At 35.7% G+C, this 20160-nt stretch overlaps 1 protein-coding gene across 4 annotated transcripts in view; it reads left to right on the forward strand.

Annotated features, from left to right (window-relative positions):
- The first annotated feature begins 11221 nt into the window (after positions 1 to 11221).
- The window catches only part of LOC106060676 (uncharacterized), a 62452-nt gene continuing 53513 nt past the window's right edge, over positions 11222 to 20160 (forward strand). For 3 of the 4 annotated variants that reach the window (XM_056031942.1, XM_056031965.1, XM_056031962.1), the window contains exons 1-2: positions 11231 to 11359; positions 17477 to 17633. The gene's annotated coding sequence lies outside the window, so the exon portion shown is untranslated. Of the gene's footprint in view, positions 11360 to 17476; positions 17634 to 20160 lie in introns of all 4 variants that reach the window. The other variant, XM_056031951.1, reaches the window with a different exon arrangement.

Consider the following 20160-nt stretch of genomic DNA (forward strand, 5'->3'; position numbering starts at 1 on the left):
ACTTTTAGTTGTTCTTTTTTTATATCAAGATGACGGACAGACCGACTGACAGACAAAACGCAAAAACAATGCGGCTTTGATCCTTTTTAAATAAATTCTATTAGAACTCAGTGCACCAATGTCTATGAACCCTTGTTAAATAGCTCGTGTAAATAAAGACATTTTTTATGGTACCGGTATTAGCCTATTGTGAGGTAATGGAATTTTTTTTCTTTGACGTCATATGAATGGACTCTTTAAATGTAGGCTAATGTTAAAAGAACGCACTCGGTGCACCAATGTCTATTAACCCTCAAAAAATTGCTCGTATTGATGAAAACATATTTTAGTCTAACTAAGCCGTGTGACGTAGTGTTTTTTTTTTCCTCTACGTCATATGGAATGAATTCTTTAAATGAAATGCTAAAAGAACGCACTCGGTGCACCAATGGCTATGAACACTCGATAAATGGCTCGTATTGATGAAGTTGATTTTTAGTCTAGCTAGGCCGTGTGACGTAGTGTTTTTTTTTACCTTTGACGTCATATGGAATGAATTCTTTAAAAGAAATGCTAAAAGAACGCACTCGGTGCACCAATGTCTATGAACACTCGATAAATGGCTCGTAATGATGAAGGCGATTTTTAGTCTAGCTAGACCGTGTGACGTAGTGTTTTTTTCCCTCTGACGTTATATGGAATTAATTCTTCAAATGAAATGAAAAAAGAACTCGGTATAGTAATGTTTATTAAGCCTCGTTATGTTACTCGCGTTTAAAAAAGAATGATATCTTGAATAAGATCTAATCTAGATTTTTTAAAACTAGATCTAGATTTTTATTACACTAAATCTAGATCTGGATTTATATTCTAATTAAAATTATTTTAGAGTCTAGATCCAGAATTTCTAGATCTAGTTTAGACTAAAATAGACTTGATTAAGATGTAGAATTTCAATTTCTAAACTTAAAGTGTAAAAAAAAGTGTAGATTTTCATTTCCAAACGTTTTGATCAATATTGTAATGTTTTAATATACTAAAACTAATCTACTATTTTTTATTTAATTTAAATTTAAATTTACGGCAAATGAATCTTTGAAACATTATTACTTTTGACCATCAAAATTAAATCACCTCTTGAATATTATTTGCGAATATGCAGATCCGACAGGGATCCGACTTCGACGGGGCCGCCTCTGAGTTTGTGTAACACAAACTCTCTTTGTAATCTTGTTATTGTATACGAATGTATACTTTATATTCTAGAGTTATAATTGTATATCATAGTGTCATCTTGAATTTTGGCGCCAAAACAACCCGCGCCAAAACGGCGACGCCAAAGCGTCGCGTACTAAAACTAATGAATATTCTCACTGTATCTTCTCCAGAGATCTATACGACCTATAGATGTTACACATTATTGAAAGGGGAGACAGTCGCCTTATTTATTTTGGTTGGAAACAAAGTATTAGTGCAAAACAGTTCGCTAACGCTTGAAATTCAAATGGCTTTGATGACATAAAGTCAATTAAATGTACTGTCCCGTTATGTGAACAGAGCTATCAAACTATTTAGGACATTGTATGATTAATGAAGTGTTGTGTACCACAAAGTCTTGATGTCCTCAGATTAAGAAGTGAAGAGGCAATGATTCCATCAAACTTTTATTTACTGCCGAGACATAAAGAGAGAGGGAGAGAAAGGGGGTGGGGGAGATTTTGTCAGCTGCAGCAAAATTTAAGAACGGAATTTTTTTTTTAATTTATAAAAAATTCCATGCACTTTTATAATTCTATACCTTAACAAGAGATGCGTTTATTTCAAACGTCCTTGTAAATGCCATCGTCTAGTTTTGTATCAGTTCTCAACCAAGTTTCGGTACAACTTTTGAAACCCAAGACATATTGAACAATCTTATCTGTCAGACAACGTTATGGTGTCTCATAAATTTGAGTCTATAATAAAGTTTTTTTTTGTCCTATAAGATCCTTGTGTTATTTAAATACGTCTGACACACATTAAGTAGCAGACGGAACTCTATATTCATTTTAGTTTGAAGAGTACACTGACAGACAAAAGACAGAATACGTGCACAATCTGTTAGTTTAAAGTGCAAAGGTCGCAAGTCTTGTATGAGTACATCAACTTGTCCAAAGAAATTAGATCTGTTACTCGGAGAGATGGGAGACATTTTTGTTGTCATACTTGAAGTACGGCAGTTGAAAGAAGGAGACAGATAGTTATCTTTTCTGGACGTTTTTAGAAAATAAATAGCATTTCAACCAGCTCTCTCTCCTGCCTCTCTCCTCTCTCCCCATCTATCTCTCTCCATCTCTCACTCTCTCTCTCTCATCCTCTCTCTTCCTCACCCTCTAGATTTAAAAAAATATACATTTATAGATAGATAGATAGATAGATAGATAGATATATATATAGATAGATAGATAGATAAATAGATAGACAGATAGATAGATAGATAGATAGATAGATAGATAGATAGATAGATAGATCGATAGATAGATAGATAGATAGATAGATAGATAGATAGATAGATAGATAGATAGATAGATACAAACGTACAAAGCCTACTTAGAGACGGCGAAAAGAAAATCTTAATCGACCAACGGCGGACGATGGTTATGCTTGCATGTGGCAAATTATGTAGGTCACAGCTGGTGCTGCGTAGCCAAGGGAAATACTGCACTCATCATTAATCTTCGGACTCGAAGACAACCTTATTATATATGTGTGTGTATATATATATATATATATATATATATATATATATAGAGAGAGAGAGAGAGAGAGAGAGAGGGAGAAAGAGAAAGAGAGAAAAATCTACGCTCGTTGTTTCCTTACACCTCGTCCTTGTTTATATTTGACCTTCCAATAAGCTGTGACCGTATGTAAGGATCCCCAGTTTAACCCGTGTATTCTATCTAGTATCTGTTATAGTGAATTGGAACGGTTAGTCATTCTATTTTCTTCTCTCTCTCTCTCTCTCTCTCTCTCTCTCTTTCTCTCGGTGTCTGGAGCCTCATTTTCCGCCTGCGCATTGTTATGTTTTCTGACATTGACTTTTGACTTGAATTGGAACACTCGCTTTGTAACGTCCCCCCCCCCCCAAGCATTTTGGCAGTAAATTTTAGCATGACTTTTACTATTTCACTTCCTCCCCCAGCCCGCAACAAAAAAAAAGCTAGTCCTACTTACTATCTCTGACTTTTCTTCGGCTTCTCAATTGAGTATCGATATATTTAATATACTCTATGCTGCCTTTCGGCCGGAACCCTATCGGACTCCTACTTTCATAATTGGGGTTTTTAGCGTAACACCAGAAGTAAAAATAAAAAGGTTAAATAGAAAGTTTTCGTTTTTTTGCGCATAGCGGCGTTCAGGCTGAGAATTTGTCAAAACCATATCTTAGCAAACAACCCAGAGGTTATGAGAACCTGTTTCTTGCAAATCCGTTACTCAGTTGATGAGAGCTCTTGATATATATATAAATGAATGAACCAGTCATTAGTATTTTTATAATATAATATAGAGGCATAGAACGAGTGAGAGGGATAGAGGGCGTGAAAAAGAGAAAGTCTTTACAGTAAATGTATGTCAATGTACTATCATATTTATTCTTGTCACTAATGGCTTGTGTTTCTTCAGTGTCATTCTCCCACTCGAAAGTATTTTCCATAAGAATTGTGTGCCAGTAATTCATTTGTTCCATAAGAATTGTGTGCCAGTAATTCATTTGTTCCATAAGAATTGTGTGCCAGTAATTCATTTGTTCCATAAGAATTGTGTGCCAGTAATTTATTTGTTCCATAAGAATTGTGTGCCAGTAATTCATTTGTTCCATAAGAATTGTGTGCCAGTAATTCATTTGTTTCATAAGAATTGTGTGCCAGTAATTCATTTGTTCCATAAGAATTGTGTGCCAGTAATTCATTTGTTCCATAAGAATTGTGTGCCAGTAATTCATTTGTTCCATAAGAATTGTGTGCCAGTAATTCATTTGTTCCATAAGAATTGTGTGCCAGTAATTCATTTGTTCCATAAGAATTGTGTGCCAGTAATTCATTTGTTCCATAAGAATTGTGTGCCAGTAATTCATTTGTTCCATAAGAATTGTGTGCCAGTAATTCATTTGTTTCATAAGAATTGTGTGCCAGTAATTCATTTGTTTCATAAGAATTGTGTGCCAGTAATTCATTTGTTTCATAAGAATTGTGTGCCAGTAATTCATTTGTTTCATAAGAATTGTGTGCCAGTAATTCATTTGTTGAAAATGTTACTTCCGACGAACCAACATCAAAGACATTCCCATTTTTATTAAGACAAAAGGTGTGATACAGGTGTCTTGACAGGTATCTTGACAGGTGTCTTGACAGGTTTCTTTACAAATCACGGAATTATGACAGAAATAAACACATCCTGGCAGGGGGAGGGAGAGCAATAAACTAAAGAATGAAGTTTTAGACTTAAAAGAAGTTTCAAAACAAGACTAAACAAAAGTTAATTCTTCTAATCACTACGTAATAGATACATTTAAAATATATTTTATAGTCCCAATTTCTTTGATTACTTATTGTTACCTTGGAGGCGCGGTGGCTGAGCGGTAAAGCGCTTGGCTTCCGAACTGGGGTTTCAGTTTCGAATCCTGGTGAAGACTGGGATTCTTATTTTCGGGATCCTTGGGCGCCAGCTCCAATTGGTAACTGACATTAGTTGGGGAAAAGTAAAGACAGTAGGTCTTTGTGCTGGCCACATGACATCCTCGTTAACCGCGGGCTACAGAAACAGATGACCTTTACATCATCTGCCCTATAGATCGCAAGGTCTGAAAGGGCAACTTTACTCTTTGTTCACTATTGTTTTGTTGCTTTTAGTCATTGTGAATTTCAAAGTGTAGAAGAAAGAATACTATGAAAATGAAATGGTGCACATGTTTGTTGTTTATAAACTCGATCAGAATCAATAACCTTCTAACGTTGGATGTTTCAACATATTTAATCGAATCCAGTTTCTCAAAAATGATCTAAATAAACTCGTGTACTCTAAGATCTTAGACCCGTACGCATTATCTCTTACCGTGAAATTGGGATTTACATAAGAGTTCGTACTGGGCTTCCTACACCATGCCTCAGGCAATGTATTCAACATAGCCCATACCATGTCACTGATTTATGAGTTGCAATAAGCATTTGGGTTGGCGCGCAATGAAAAGCCACTCAGACGTCTGCTATGCGTATGCAAATAACGCAGTGCCAGCCTGAAGCAATCAACGCCTACACGAAACGGAGAGTCCGCTTAGACAATACATACGTAGCAAATGACGTCATTTACTATGAGGTAGAGACTTGACCTTTCCTTTTTTTTTAAAATTAAATATGGTGCAAACTTCGTGAGATACTAACACTTGTCTTGATGTGTACATTTTGTTCGTGCATCAGAGTGTATTTACTCAGAGACCTCGAGAATATATGAACTTCAGTTTTTTAACAGTTTTTCATATATGTACATCATGTATAGGCTATGTATGTATGCTACTATAAAATCCAACATGCCAGCGTGTTTAGTTCAAGTCTGTTTATTGTTGCAATGATAATATTATTATTAAAATAAGTATTAAAATATCTACATACTGTATCATCGTAATGAATCTTGACAGATTTAATAATGTAATATATGATAGATACTGTCTTCAGAAGTTATGGCTGATGATCCAATGTCTGAAGTATGCTGGAGATATTTGTTATGCATTATTGCTCTTTATGAAATAAATCTGAAATTTCCTAAGTAAAAACATAATACAATCATTGATTCACAAAAGGTACATTTGACATGAAGCTTGAAACTTCTTAACCGGTCTCCACTTTTTATGTTCATTTGTTAAAATATCATCTTTAAAATTACTTAGGAAAGAACGAGAATTATTGAAAACATCCTTACTTATTTTTAACTCCCGTAGCTATTTTTAGTTCTATGGGAAATTGACTATTGTTTCTCGCCATGTAAACACTCTGTTTCTTGTTAATACAAACAAAACAATCTTGGCTTGACCTTGACCTTGCATGCTTCTTTAGGCTATAGGGCATATTTGTATTTGTTTCGCAGTGTTTTTTTCCTAACTCTCTGTAAAGCTTGATATTATTTCCTACCATAACGATGCTAATATATTTTCTATCCCAGAAATTATCGGAAGCAAGACACCCATGTATATAAATGATCTTATAAAATAATTATAAGAATGGAAATTATTCTGGCAGAAGGCGATTGGGCTTAATCAAAGTAAGATGGTGCCATGCTGGACAGAATAAGACTGTGGCAGCAGCCGTACTTGACAGTTTAGGTGTTTCAGTTAGTATGGCGCCGCAACAGTAACAAGGGCGCTCCTACTTGTTCCGCGCCCACATATATGCAGAGAAGTCAAACGGAGGTAACACTAAAATAACGAAATCAAATAACGCAGGCGAAAGGTCAACACTAGAAGTTAGTCGACGCTGATAGCGAATGTCGAACGAGACGTTTACTAATAACGAAGGGAACCGTCGAATGTGGTCAAGCTACATCTCTACCTCCCTAAAAACCTGCCTGTCTCTACAGTCTTCAAGAGTAGTCTGTTCGCTATTCTCCCTCAAATCCTAGTCTTGTATTGACTAGCCGCATCATTGTCTCTCAGTCCAAACATTTCCACTCAGTGAAACACATAACTCATTCCTAATCGTTCTATAACATGCTCATGACAGCCTGGTATCCCTTCAAACGTGGGGTTAGTTTATCAAGCATTTTGTAGTAGATCAATGCTGAATGCTTTAACGATAGAGAGATTGGCCATACCGTTTTGTGTACTGTGATAAATGAATTGCTATTTCCAGTGAGTCAACATTTATCATTATCTATAGACTTTAGAACATTTCTTTTCTTTCAGCCGTAGCTTCTAAATACAACATTCCGTTCAGTTATTTTCTATGTGCCCTCCTGGGATTCATCTAAAAAAAAAACAATCTATAATTTTAAACATACTTTGAAAAAAACAAAAACATCTTAAAGTCTTGTAAAGAAATATTACGTTGACATTCCATGAGCAGCCATAAAAATAATCAAATCAGGGCAGAAAGAAACAGAAAACTAACAAGCAAACTATTGAACATATTTTTCTTCAAGGAAAGTTGAAAGACGGCAATGAACTGCACAATTTCTGCAGTCTATCTCAATACTTTCAATTGTATCTACCTTTTTGTATTAAATCAAAATTAATAAATTACCGCTTATTAATAAGTAATTGGTTACATTTTGTTTCAATGGATCCATGTTTTGTCATCAACAATGAAAACCAAAACTTGATCCGAGAATGGGAAGTGGGAGAAATAAAGTCTACAAGATTTGTACCAGACAGACAGACAGACAGACAGAGTTGGTATCAGTTTTGTAACAAGCAAACTACAAAGTAAGCGTATTTTAAGTGTATGAATTAGTTTGGATCAGTCATGTAAGACGCCTCAAACGACACTCTATAAACAGGACTAATTCAGCTTATACCACCACTTCAGTTCAGCACTATTTTTCCATTGTTTGGGATACCAATCAAAGTAATTTATTGTCAATAGTTAATTAACTAATTGTTTGTTGTTGTTGTTGTTTTTTTACTTTATTCTTGTGTTGTCAGGTAAAAGAAATATTTATTCAAATTTCAGCTTGATCCGAGAGTGTGTCTCGGAGTAATAACGTATACAAACTTTTGGCCAAATAGACAGACAGACAGAGTGAGTTGATACAAGCTTTGTAAAAATAGCGTTAACAAATCCAAGACAAGTATTGTTACCCTCCTTTAGTTTAAACTATAACCATTCTATTGGACGTGTTGCTTTAAGCTACAAGTATTATGGCTGAATTCGCTAATAAGCGTTGACCATCTAAGGTTTGTTATATCAATATTGAATTGACCCTAGGTCGTGACTATTGGTGTGGACATTGTAAAGGCACGGTTTAATGTTCGGACAGCAATCGCTGTCAAAGATAACGTAGTGCAAAAGCATAATTTTGATTGGAAATCTTTAATGAGAATTTCGTATTTGGAGACTTTTAAATTCAACTACAAAAATGTCAAGGACGTTCAATTGACCCTCATTGTTGCCAACTAAACAAAAAAAAAGTTCTCAAATTCTTTGTGTTTTCTTTACTGAATACTCAAGCCTAGAATTCTTTAATACACATCCGTGTGTCAATAATATTTTATAAGGCCGAAGATGTGAAACTTAACTCATATTCTAATTTGTATTCACATGCCAATAAATGTCTAGATCTTTTTTTTTTAATGCAATGATATTCTTCTTATCTTATCAACTCTGTTTAATTATCATCGCTATTTAATAGCCTATTTGTTTTTTTTTAATAAATTTTGAGCTATGTCACTGTCAGAAAGACACAAAGATAAATTCACATTCCTCGTTCCATATACTAGGACAAAATTGTAGAAATGCTCCTTCTTCCCTAGTGCTTATAGAGCATGGAATTGAGCCAGCCAGGAAAACCAATGACTTGGCGGAATTTAAGTTATTGGTTTACACACTAGATGCATGATGCGTAGGACGTAATCATCTTTTTTTTTTTTTTGAAGTAACGTCTGTGTTTTATAACATAAGATAAGATAAGATCAGTGAAAGTATAATGATTTGTCCATTACGAGTTGTTGTTTCTGTGCGAGAAATAGAAGAACAAGGGAAATTCGATTCTGTGGTGCTAAAAAATGCACACAAAAAAGTCTCGCATAACTTTTAAAAAGCAAAGGTGATCAACTTTCCTTTCTATTGTACACCAGATACACCACGCCCCGGTCCAGGGAAAATACTGCAATCTTCGGACTGGAAGACATGCCCTTTGTCTGCACATATAGACACTCGACTTCTTGATCAACTAAGTATATGACTAAGTAGACTGACTATGTGAGTGTCAATTATGCACATTATATTACTGCAATTGTGATGGTAAAATGAGTAGATTATGTGACTATTTTAATCATGTGATAAATATAGAAGTCGAAATTGATTTTTATCTATGTTGTCTATGTTGTTGTCTATGTTGTCTATGTTGTCTATGTTGTCTATGTTGTTGTCTATGTTGTCTATGTTGTCTATGTAGACTTATCGTTCAGTTTTATCAGTTGTGGTTTTTTTATATATATTATCCAAATAGTGAACTAAACACCAAAAGTACGTCAAGCTATCGAAAGAGCTCAATTATCAAGAAATGACAAACTGTCACAAAGAAGAAACTTAAGGTTTGATAGAGCCTTAAAGGACATGAAAAGGGGGCAGGGAGAGATATGGTCTGCTAAAAGTACATTTATTTCGGGATAGAGCAACTTTTATTTCTAATTTACTTCGGTTTTGTCGAATTAGTCATCCAACCACGACAGTGACTATATCAGACTATCTAAACTAGGTGACGGGACAGTGTGCCTATCTCAAGGCTTCACCTGATGAGCTCCTATCCTGTTCTAAACTCCTATCACCGCGACTACATATTGTCTTATCCTTGTATCTCCCCCCGTCTCTGGCTACCTAGATCTCTTCATCTTTCACTAGCACGTCGTGCCTTATCTGCTAGCAGCCTTCCATTCAATTGTCGCCTTGGCGTTTCTTAACCTCCGCTATCAGGGAGCTCGGAATCCCCGCGAGCCTCCGGAGACGACTCCAGCGGATTTTCTCAGCAGACCCACTCGTGTGCTTTTCTCTGGGACTTTTATCGGAGCATCACTAGTAGCGTGTCCCTATGAAGTGCTATCTCGTTCAGTCGCTGGGACGATATAGTCCCATTAGATTTAATATATAGTATGTGATACTGCAACTCTGTAAGTGAGATGCCAGTGAGATGCCAGAAGTACTACTTGACAATGGTAACCTAGTACTCAAACTACTTTTTTTTTTCTTACCGCTCAGCAAGGAGCATATTTTGTTAACAAGAAAAGCATAAAAAATACTATTTACAAAAAAAATTATATTTAGTGTAATTGTATCAATTAGTTTGGATCAGTCTTGTCATTAAATTTGTGCAAGATCTAAACTAACAATAAAAAATCTGTGCCATAAGAAATTTGTTTACCAATATTTTTTTGGTTAGCACAATTTCATGCAGTTTTCTCGATATGCTATGATCCTATCACTTGACTGGGCTAGTTGGTAAAGGAGGGAAGGAGGGGGTATCTGGAAAGAGAAAGAGAGAGTAAAATATCTAGAGAGAACGAAAGATTGAATCATTGAGAACATTTATAGTAGAGAAATTCTCATCATTAGTTCGTTGTAACGCAAAACAAATGTTGCACAAAAGAAAGATCACGTCTTTAGATAAGAAACAAGATAATAATACAACAAGAATATCTCACGCATAAATGTAGATGACATCAATGTGATTACTGACGCTGTTCTTTCCAAGAGCACTTTCCATTCTATAACATGACGTGCTCAGGCGCGGGGGTGTTTATTGATTGACATTATAAATCTTTACTTTAATCTCAAAATATATAAAAAATTAAAATCTTTTTTTTCCTCCACCATCTATTTTCCTCTTTCTTTCTGACGTCTATTTGTTTATGAAGTTGTTGTTTTTTTTAAGCCCTGCTAGAAAATGTATGCGTCCTTCTTTAAGTCTATTAGATGTATTATCCTTTCCCTCCCCTAGACATAGACACACCCTACACCCTTCGGATTTATTCTCTCTCCCTCTCTCCCTCTAGCCTCTTTTACTCTCGACTTGCCCCCCCCCCCCCCAAAAGCCAACCGGAAGGGAGGTGGGGGAGAGGGGTACCTTTCCATTTTATCTGAGAGTATTTGAACGTGCGCTGGTCGCATGGGACCGTCCATAAAACTTCACAGCTGACGACTTAGCCTTGATAAGGCGTGGGCGGTATACATCTGTAGATGTGTGTGTGTGTCGCCGTGTTTGAGTATCTTCATGCATGTGTGTGTAGCCAAGCGTGAGTTTTTATCAATACTCTGAACGTGTGTTCGCGTGCTTAGGTAAAACTCTCTTTTCCCTTCTGTCTTTCTATTGCTCCCCCCCTCTAAAAATGACGCACTAGCTAGACACGAAAGTGGGGTAGGCTGGGGTGGTAGAGGAGTTACAGTAAGGACCTTTAAAAGAAGGGGGCGCCCCTACGACCACCGTCTCTTTCAACGTAAACGTGGACTGGGGAGGGGTCGAACGACGAAGGGAGAAAACCCCCCTCCCCAATGGGTATTTTTTCGCCAGTGCCAGCTTATGTTATAAAGGTTCATGTCCTGGACAGTACTCGCCATCTTCTCTTCTTATTACCTCGGTGACATAATAGGCGACTTATAGATAATACACAGTTAGAGACAACTCTCAGCATCAGTCTAAGGTATATTACCACTTTCTTTTGTTTCGGTGTAGTCAGCATTAAACAATGTGCTCCATTGACTTTTCGATCCATCAACGTTTAATTACACTCATCCTGTATTACTGATTTTTCAACTTGTATCATTACTAGTATCATTACATTAAACAAAATAGAGATTTATTCGTTAACAGCTTTCAGGAACAAACGTTCTCTTTTCTAAAAAAAAAAAAAGGATTTGTAAAATACGAATTAAATAAATTTAAATTTGCTTTTTTTGATACGTAGCCCTGTTTGTGAATATGTGTACATTATATTTATAATTAACACATGAATCATTGATAAGCCTCGGTAAAGTTGATTAAATGGATAAAAATCATAGGTCATTTTGGCTCCAATCTATATGGCTCAACTTTATTTACAGTATTTGTATTACCTAGAGATTCGTTTGAGAATCGAGTACAGTAAATCATACAGTTGCTATAAGACTTACAAAATTCCTGGTTACTTTTAGCAATTATTTATTTTATTTCCCTGACATAGAAGCTATATATTATATATTTACTCTAGCAAGGTGTTATATATTTACTCTAGCAAGATGTTATATATTTACCCTAGCAAGATGTTATATATTTACTCTAGCAAGATGTTATATATTTACTCTAGCAAGATGTTATATATTTACTCTAGCAAGATGTTATATATTTACTCTAGCAAGATGTTATATATTTACTCTAGCAAGATGTTATATATTTACTCTAGCAAGATGTTATATATTTACTCTAGCAAGATGTTATATATTTACTCTAGCAAGATGTTATATATTTACTCTAGCAAGGTGTTATATATTTACTCTAGCAAGATGTTATATATTTACTCTAGCAAGGTGTTATATATTTACTTTAGCAAGATGTTATATATTTACTCTAGCAAGGTGTTATATATTTACTCTAGCAAGGTGTTATATATTTACTCCAGCAAGATGTTATATATTTACTCTAGCAAGATGTTATATATTTACTCTAGCAAGATGTTATATATTTACTCTAGCAAGGTGTTATATATTTACTCTAGCAAGGTGTTATATATTTACTCTAGCAAGATGTTATATATTTACTCTAGCAAGGTGTTATATATTTACTCTAGCAAGGTGTTATATATTTACTCTAGCAAGGTGTTATATATTTACTCTAGCAAGGTGTTATATATTTACTCTAGCAAGATGTTATATATTTACTCTAGCAAGGTGTTATATATTTACTCTAGCAAGATGTTATATATTTACTCTAGCAAGATGTTATATATTTACTCTAGCAAGGTGTTATATATTTACTCTAGCAAGGTGTTATATATTTACTCTAGCAAGGTGTTATATATTTACTCTAGCAAGATGTTAAATATTTACTCTAGCAAGATGTTATATATTTACTCTAGCAAGGTGTTATATATTTACTCTAGCAAGATGTTATATATTTACTCTAGCAAGGTGTTATATATTTACTCTAGCAAGATGTTATATATTTACTCTAGCAAGATGTTATATATTTACTCTAGCAAGGTGTTATATATTTACTCTAGCAAGATGTTATATATTTACTCTAGCAAGGTGTTATATATTTACTCTAGCAAGATGTTATATATTTACTCTAGCAAGATGTTATATATTTACTCTAGCAAGGTGTTATATATTTACTCTAGCAAGATGTTATATATTTACTCTAGCAAGGTGTTATATATTTACTCTAGCAAGGTGTTATATATTTACTCTAGCAAGATGTTATATATTTACTCTAGCAAGGTGTTATATATTTACTCTAGCAAGATGTTATATATTTACTCTAGCAAGATGTTATATATTTACTCTAGCAAGATGTTATATATTTACTCTAGCAAGATGTTATATATTTACTCTAGCAAGATGTTATATATTTACTCTAGCAAGATGTTATATATTTACTCTAGCAAGATGTTATATATTTACTCTAGCAAGATGTTATATATTTACTCTAGCAAGATGTTATATATTTACTCTAGCAAGATGTTATATATTTACTCTAGCAAGGTGTTATATATTTACTCTAGCAAGATGTTATATATTTACTCTAGCAAGGTGTTATATATTTACTCTAGCAAGGTGTTATATATTTACTCTAGCAAGATGTTATATATTTACTCTAGCAAGATGTTATATATTTACTCTAGCAAGATGTTATATATTTACTCTAGCAAGATGTTATATATTTACTCTAGCAAGATGTTATATATTTACTCTAGCAAGGTGTTATATATTTACTCTAGCAAGATGTTATATATTTACTCTAGCAAGATGTTATATATTTACTCTAGCAAGATGTTATATATTTACTCTAGCAAGGTGTTATATATTTACTCTAGCAAGGTGTTATATATTTACTCTAGCAAGATGTTATATATTTACTCTAGCAAGATGTTATATATTTACTCTAGCAAGATGTTATATATTTACTCTAGCAAGATGTTATATATTTACTCTAGCAAGATGTTATATATTTACCCTAGCAAGATGTTATATATTTACTCTAGCAAGATGTTATATATTTACTCTAAAAAAGATGTTATATATTTACTCTAGCAAGGTGTTATATATTTACTCTAGCAAGATGTTATATATTTACTCTAGCAAGATGTTATATATTTACTCTAGCAAGATGTTATATATTTACTCTAGCAAGATGTTATATATTTACTCTAGCAAGGTGTTATATATTTACTCTAGCAAGATGTTATATATTTACTCTAGCAAGATGTTATATATTTACTCTAGCAAGATGTTATATATTTACTCTAGCAAGGTGTTATATATTTACTCTAGCAAGATGTTATATATTTACTCTAGCAAGGTGTTATATATTTACTCTAGCAAGGTGTTATATATTTACTCTAGCAAGATGTTATATATTTACTCTAGCAAGATGTTATATATTTACTCTAGCAAGGTGTTATATATTTACTCTAGCAAGATGTTATATATTTACCCTAGCAAGATGTTATATATTTACTCTAGCAAGGTGTTATATATTTACTCTAGCAAGATGTTATATATTTACTCTAGCAAGATGTTATATATTTACTCTAGCAAGATGTTATATATTTACTCTAGCAAGATGTTATATATTTACTCTAGCAAGATGTTATATATTTACTCTAGCAAGATGTTATATATTTACACTAGCAAGGTGTTATATATTTACTCTAGCAAGGTGTTATATATCTACTCTAGCAATGTGTTATATATTTACTCTAGCAAGATGTTATATATTTACTCTAGCAAGATGTTATATATTTACTCTAGCAAGATGTTATATATTTACTCTAGCAAGATGTTATATATTTACTCTAGCAAGATGTCTGACAATTTGTTTCCGTTGGTTAAAACCAAAAAATAAAACGTATATGTCTTTCTTATTCCGTTTTTTATCACTCGTTAAGTTTGCTCCAAGCATCCTAACCCCGGGTCACGCCACTGTTAATGCCCTAAATGAAGGTTCGCCCAGCCAGGATCCACTTAGTTCACGTAGATTCCCTTCTGTTAGTTTAATCACAATGAAGCTTCTGTTTTGAACAAATTGGTTTCTTGTTGGTAAGAGTAATGTGATTTCCAAACCGAGTTCACATTTTCAAACAAGACAAAGACGCATACTTTTGTTTATCTTAATGTTCACTTTAGAATCTTGTGTCTAGAATGTTACTGGAAACGTGTACAAACAAATCCGGATATGTTGTCTGTATTTTGAGGTACATTTTGTGTGTGTGTAAGAAAACAAATGAAATCTTCCTTTTCCTCGACTCAATGGCGTATTGAAAGTTTAAAACTATTTTTGTGAAGTCGAAATTGTATGTGAAATGTTAAAACATGATTAAGTATTTTGTATTTTTAGAATAGTTGCGTAGGTTAAAGTAATGATTACTCATGCTTGCCAGATTGAGTATCCTGTCAGAATGGTTAAATTAAATAACTTTAAAGCTATAACCCAGACGAAGAAGAGGCGCTGACTTCCAACATTAGAATAATGACAGAGACCTGATATAGAATGTTAAAGAAAACATGTTCTATTGATCTGCATACACTAACACTACTCTAGCTCTATGTGACCACTTTAATCGCTTAGCTGCCTTTATATATTGAGACTCAAGGAACAGCTCTGTTTTCCTGGCTATTGACATTCTGTTCGGGGGAGAACACAACACCGTATGGCTGCCAATTAAGACTTTTATCCAACTCTTGAAGGGAGGAAGAAATACACAGCAATGACCTGAAGATGATCAATCATTCTTTATTTGTTAAGAAAGCCGTGTAAAGTTTTAAATATTGAACTAAATCAAAAAAATATTCACTCAAACTTAAAAATAGTAAAATGGGTGCCCGGTGGCTGAGTGGTTAAGCGCTTGGCTTCCGAACCTGGGATTCTGTGTTCGAATCTCGGTGAAGACTGAAATTTTGGAATTTTGTGATTTTTAGGGCGCCCCTGAGTCCAACTTTAATGGGTACCTCACTTTATTTGGGGGAAAGTAAAGTCGGTTGGTCGTTGTGCTGGCCACACGACACCCTACTCGATGACTGTTGGCAAAAAAACAACAACAGATAACCTTAACATCATCTGCAAAATAGACCGCATGTAAACGTAAAAATATTAAAAACAAATTGGGCTCCCATTTCTAATTCTGTTTAATTGGGCTCCCATTTCTAATTCTGTTTAATTGGGCCCCCATTTCTAATTCTGTTTAATTTACCCCCACCCCCACTTCTAATTCTGACTATGCAAACTACTTATCTAATGGCCTATAGGTTTTAGCCGTCCTCTAACAAAAGGTCAATACATGTATCAGTGCCCATTGCATTCTAACCGCCGGAACTATTTCCTGGTGAAGTGCCATGCAACTAGACGTAATAAAGGACTATTGTTTAGTGTCGTGTAACTATATAGTGTCGTGTAACTATAGTGTCGTGTAACTATAGTGTCGTGTAACTATATAGTGTCGTGTAACTATATAGTGTCGTGTAACTATAGTGTCGTGTAACTATATAGTGTCGTGTAACTATAGTGTCTCACATTGTCTTGTGTCTGCAGCACGTGTGTCTAGTGTCGTGTAACTCTAGTGTTGTGTAACTCTAGTGTCGTGTACCTCTAGTGTCTCACATTGTCTTGTGTCTGCAGCACGTATTCTAAATCCTCTTCCTCTCTCACACACACACAAACACACACACACACAAAGCTGTCCGTCATTAACTCGTTAAATACAAACCTGATTCACTTCTACAGTTTGTACAAAGGTTATTGACCTTGACCTCATGTCAATGCAACAGAGGTGAATGAAATCTAACTATTGCACAGCGTTTATAAACCTGTAACGATAGTATGTTGGGTAGAACGTTTCGTTTGGTTAGATTGAGGGGCAGCATAAGGTTTGCTTTTAAGTACTTACACTCCTACCGGTTTACTTATGACATACTAGTCTGTTGTTTCAAACTAAAACAATTGTTTAGAAAGTATTACATAACGGTGGAAAGAGGGAACATGGAGGCGTGACACACACCCTGATTTTTACTCACCTACGTAAGCACACTCACACATACACCCGCACGCGCTCAAACACACTCGCAGGACGTAGACGCAGGTACACACACACACACCCACACAGGCTGTTCTGGATGTACATCAACAGCCACATCATTTTTCAACGCTGATATGTGAAAGCATGGTGAAAGCCAAGGTATGGTAGAAGGTGGTGTGGGGGGGGGGAGGCACACCATGACTATGAGCAGCAAGAGAAGCAAAGACTACTCACTCTCAAGGTGTATACGGCGCGAAACGACTAGTATCTTCCTTTACATAAAACAAAATAGATTTCTAGTAAGTCTAGAGTCGGTCTCTCTGTTGTTAACCAAAGAATACCAGAGTACATTGAACGCTTTGGCCTACCTCTTGTAGCTAGCTGTAAACCAAATAATGTTTGTTCATTGTTACTTCTAGAAGACAAATATATTTAACAATTGATATGCCAATACGATTGGAAGGTAAAAGTTATTTATATCATTCAACGGACTGAGTCAAGCTATAGTTTTATGTTTCGTCTAAGACGTCTCACGTGGTCAAGTTTCAGAAACAGACATCTCACGTGGGAAAGTTGTTCATCTTCTTTTGTTTTCGGATTACACTTACCCATAAGGCTTCACGACAAAATTGTCTTCTGTTAGTGTCAAGTCTGCTGTTGTGTGACACTGCAGTGACAGCCTACACTGCTGATGACAGTTGCTCAGGTAGGCCTTGAACTCCTGCATGATTGTATCAGTGTGCAACGTTTATCTCAGAGTCTGGAAGCTGCGGCACTATCCACGTGCTCTGGCGGGCATCCGCATTCAGTTCTATAACCTCAGTAGGGTCTGTCTATAGGACCTCAACTAAGATAGTCTTCATCCATAGGATCACCTACCAAAGTAGGATCCCATGTACAGGACCCGGTCGACAACGGGATCCCAGGCAGATGGAATATTTATATATATAGGGGGCGCTGTGGCTGAATGGTTAAACGCTTAACTTCCGAATCTGGGGTCCTGGGTTCGAATCTCGGTTAGGACTGGCATTTTGAATATCGGAATTTTAAGGGCGCCCCCGAGTTCACCCAACTCTAATGGGTACCTAACTTTAGTTGGGGAAAGTAAAGGCGGTTGGGCGTGTGCTGGCCACATGACACCCTGCTCGTTGGAAAAAGAAACAAATGACCTAAACATCATCTGCCATATAGATCGCAAGGTCTTTTATATATATCCTTTGGATACATCAGCTGCGTCGAGAGGGGGGAACTGCTCTCATTTTCATGAACTGATCCATAGTCGATTTTCGACTGAGAGTGGGGGGGCTGTCTAATAAAATCCTGCTCTATTTTTTTTTTATGGAAACAGAATGTTGTTTGATAAGTTGTTAGGTGTCTTTGAATATGTCAAAGTCTTGCTAACTACTTACTCTATATGAAGGATAAGACAATTTAGTAAAGGGATAATTACCTCGCATATTTTTAACACATTTATGCAAACGGTTTTAGATTTTTGTAAAAAAAAAATGTTTTTAAAATTTATTATTACTAAATTAAGTACTTTCTGTTAGGCCTATACTAATTACAGACATTTTAAAACAAAAGGATTTTTAGTAAAGAAAAGTCAAAGTCAAAACTGCAATGAATAAGTAGTGTTAAATAGTATCTGTGGCATTTTACGTCTCGGGAGACGATCTTTTCTCTTTGCAACTTCTTGTGTGACTAAAGAGGCCAATACTTGATACACAGCTGCGATCGCAGGTTGGGCATATGTAATCACCAGGTGCCATTGCATTTTCACCCTTCTTTCTGCTTCTGTTGTGTAAGACATCTGCAATCCGTGACCCTTCCTTTATGCTCTCTCTCCATGTGGATCTATCCAGTGCCACTTCTTCCCAGCTGCTAGTGTCGATTTTGAAGAGCTTCATGTCGCTTTTGCATACATCCGTATAACGTAAAAGTGGGCGACCAGCGGCTCTCCTGCCTTCTATTAGACTTCCTGTGGAAGTCGACCTACTGGCATTCTACGAACGTGGCCAAGCCAGCCAAGGCGTCTGCTGCTGATAACAGAGCGGATGTCCTGGCACCCTGCTCTTCGTAGCACTTCCTCATTGGCTATCTTATCTTGCCACCTTATTTTACAGATCCGCCTTAGGCATTGGAGGTGGAAGACATTCAGCTTTTTTTCCTGCCATGAGTAGGTTGACCATGTTTCACTTCCGTATAGCAAGGTGCTCAGCACACAGGTCCGGTAGACTAGGGCTTTAGTACTGTTAGTCAGCAATATGTTGTCCCACACTCTTTTCTGCAACCATGACATGGTGGCCATTGCCTTGGCTATCGTGTTGTTAATGTCTTTATCCAGTAGAGTGTTGTTGGATATGATGGCGCCAAGGTAACAAAAGTGATCAACAATTTCTAGTGGTTGGCCATTAATGCTTACTTGAGGTGCAGTGTTTGCGTTTTGGACAAGTATCTTAGTCTTGCTTTGACTGATGTTTAAGCCGAACTTCTGGCAAGCAGCAGAATGTTTGTCAACCACGGACTATAGCTGAAAATCAGAATCAGCAACAATAGCTGCATCATCAGCATACAGGAGTTCCCTGATGAGTAACTTTCTAACCTTGGTTTTTGCCCGCAGCCTTGATACATTAAATAGTTTTCCAGAGGATCATGTATGGAGAAACACACCTTCGTTTATGTCGTTGTACGCATAATGCAGTAGGCAGGAGAAGAATATGCCAAACAGAGTAGGTGCGAGCACACATCCCTGCTTGACACCACTGCAAACCTCAAAAGGTGCTGATCGGGCTCCATTGAATTTGACAGTACATTTAGTTTCCTTATGAAAGCACTCAATGAACTTCAGTAGTTTGGGAGGGCAACCTATTTCCCTCAGGAATGTTAAATAGTATATACCACTTTCAATTCAATGGTGACAGGCTGCATCATTGAGGCTCTGAATGAGTGATTGACTTTTTACAAAACAATAAAATCAACTTGATATTTATTTAATAACATCTGTTAGTCCAGTTCACATTGAACAATATCTTCATAACTATCGGTCCATTGAACACTTATGAATAGTATCCATGTGATAATAATAACATTAATATATCTTCGTATCCTGTGGTATCGTAAGTCAAACTAACAATACAACAGTATCGACACCACGAGCACGTCTTTTGTTTTTGTATCGACGGAGATATGGCTGTAGTGGTTGAGAGTGTGTAGTTCATAGTTTTTGATATTCT

The sequence above is a fragment of the Biomphalaria glabrata genome, chromosome 1, assembly GCF_947242115.1.
Source record: "Biomphalaria glabrata chromosome 1, xgBioGlab47.1, whole genome shotgun sequence".
NCBI lineage: Eukaryota > Metazoa > Mollusca > Gastropoda > Planorbidae > Biomphalaria > Biomphalaria glabrata.